Here is a 2465-nt window from a genome sequence, read left to right as displayed (position 1 = left end):
CGATTTTGATTTCACGATTCGATTCACGATTTTTTTTTAACAAAATGAGATTTAAGACAAATTATCAATTAAATGTGTCCTTTTATGATTGCTTGGACAAAATGCTGCACGTTTCTTTGTGAAACTGAAATATAACACTAATAATATACTAATATAGCACTTGCATATTATTGCGCTTTTGTTGGTTTTGATTGCTTCTCTTCCCCTCACTTGTTAGTCACTTTGGATAAAAGCGTCTGCTAAATGACTAAATGTAAATATATATATATATATATATATATATATAAATGTAAAATAAAAAAGTTGTTTAAGTTTGAATGATAGGTTGTTTACATGTTTATTTGATATAAAGCAGTTGTCCATTCAAGGTTACATTTTTACCAGTTATCACTGAATTGCACAATGTGGCTTATTGCTTTATTTTAAATCGCTATCGTCAGAGACTAAGATGCTTTATGCCTAAAAACATTCCTTTTCAAAGAAATTACCTCATTGTGTGCAAGCATCCATGTCATTCACTTCCAGATTATTCAAATTATGAAGTTTGCTGCGCTGTGATTGGTTGCCAGATTGGCTGCAAGTAAACTGGCATTGACATATGTGAAAGGGCTCATGTTTGCACTTGCATTGTTGTGTACGTGCAGACCAGTGTATGTTAACCCGGTAAAGCGTACGTCTTCTCCTCTGAGGGCATTTCACCCCAGGGCCTCTGCCGTACGTGACTGTGCTGGGGTTCGGCGCCTCCCTCTTTACCGATAACGCTAATGAACTTCCTGTGATTTCTTGTAATTGGGGCACTTTGGGCGGGACACACGTGTGAGCGTGGGCATCGGCTAGGCATGTTGATGGCATTTTTCATGTGTATAGGCTGTGATGTCAGGCACGCTGACATTGTTGCTTCGTGATTGGAGGGAGGAACCATATATCCTCACGTATTGTCTGCGCTAGACAGCTGGCGTACTTGCAGTCGCAGTGCGCATGTGCTTCGCCATCCAGGCGGACACAGATAAAAGATCAGCTTAGATCATTAGGACAGGATGGACACTAGAATAGACGGTTATCAAAGTGTCTCCTCTCTGATGTCCCTGGAAGACCCAGCATGGCATGGTGGGTGTCCATGGGTGTGGATGACAGCGTCTCTCTCAACTCTCTCAAGAACAAAGGGTCAGCTTGTATTTGGACTAGTGTCGACACTCCTGGGACGCAGAGATAAAGAAAGGGAGGGCCGTCTGTCATAAACTGGCACTGCTCATTTAAATCAATCATCCAAAGGAATTTGTTTCCTTTTATTCTGTCATTCTGTTGTCATCCTTTCCAATCTGCTGACTGAAGATTTACTTGAAAAGCACAGAAAACATCACAGTCATCTTCAGAACATTTACATAACCAGTCAGTCTTGTCTGTTCTCATATAATAAACTTTCTTTATTATGATTTCCTACATTTTAGAATAATAGTGAAGTCATCAAAATGGTTTAATAACACAAGTGAATGTGGAGGTTATAGTGACCAGAAATGCATTATACAGAAACCAATCAAACCTGTATTTTAGCTTCTTCAAAGGTTATTCTAACTGGTCCATTTATTTATTTTATTTTATATTATTTTATTTTTTTAAAGCTTTTTTTAAAGAATTTTATAAGTGCACTTAATATTTGTCTACAGGACTAATGTTTGTTCTTCTGTCTGGTCCAATTCATCTCTTTCTAAAACTCTTCTTATTATTTTATTTTTTAATTATTATTATTTAATTTAAAGGGGTCATATGACGTTGCTAAAAAATAACATTATTTTGTGTATTTGGTGTAATGAAATGTGTTTATGCGGTTTAAGTTTCAAAAAACACATTATTTTCCACATACTGTACATTATTGTTTCTCCTCTATGCCCCGCCTTTCTGCCCCGCCTTTCTGAAACGATTGGCCAGCTATCCAGTGTGTTGTGATTGGCCGAATACCTCAAGCGTGTGACGGAAATGTTACGCCCCTTACCATACTGTGATGCCCTGTCCCGGCGTGACGAGACAACACCAATAAAGCCCATTATAAACGAGGCATTTGTTGCATCCAGTGGGGACATAATTACTGATTATAATTACTTATACTGTCTTTTTACGCGTTGCGTCGAAGGGGAAACAGGGGAACTGAATTCACCGGAACACCGGCGTTGTAGGCTACTCTCCCAGGAAACAGTCCTCGTTCTCCGTAAAATGCATTGCACACATCTGAATATGTGGTTAGAACTGTTCTGGAACAGTGTTGTAAATACAACTTAACCACTGATTTCTAGTTGTGTCCTCTTTTGGAAGACCAAACAAAGTAGTTTCGCTTTCAACGACATGGTGGCTGCGGCAGCAACAATACTACAGCGAAAATCAAAGTTAAGCCTTCTTTCTTTGCGTGAACATTTGGGCGGTGTTATGCAAATCTTCCCACACAGTGACGTAGACATGTGGGGGCGTGTTTA

This window comes from Sinocyclocheilus anshuiensis, unplaced genomic scaffold (assembly GCF_001515605.1).
Source record: "Sinocyclocheilus anshuiensis isolate Anshui unplaced genomic scaffold, SAMN03320099.WGS_v1.1 scaffold267, whole genome shotgun sequence".
Taxonomy (NCBI): domain Eukaryota; kingdom Metazoa; phylum Chordata; class Actinopteri; order Cypriniformes; family Cyprinidae; genus Sinocyclocheilus; species Sinocyclocheilus anshuiensis.
This window is presented reverse-complemented; position numbering follows the sequence as displayed.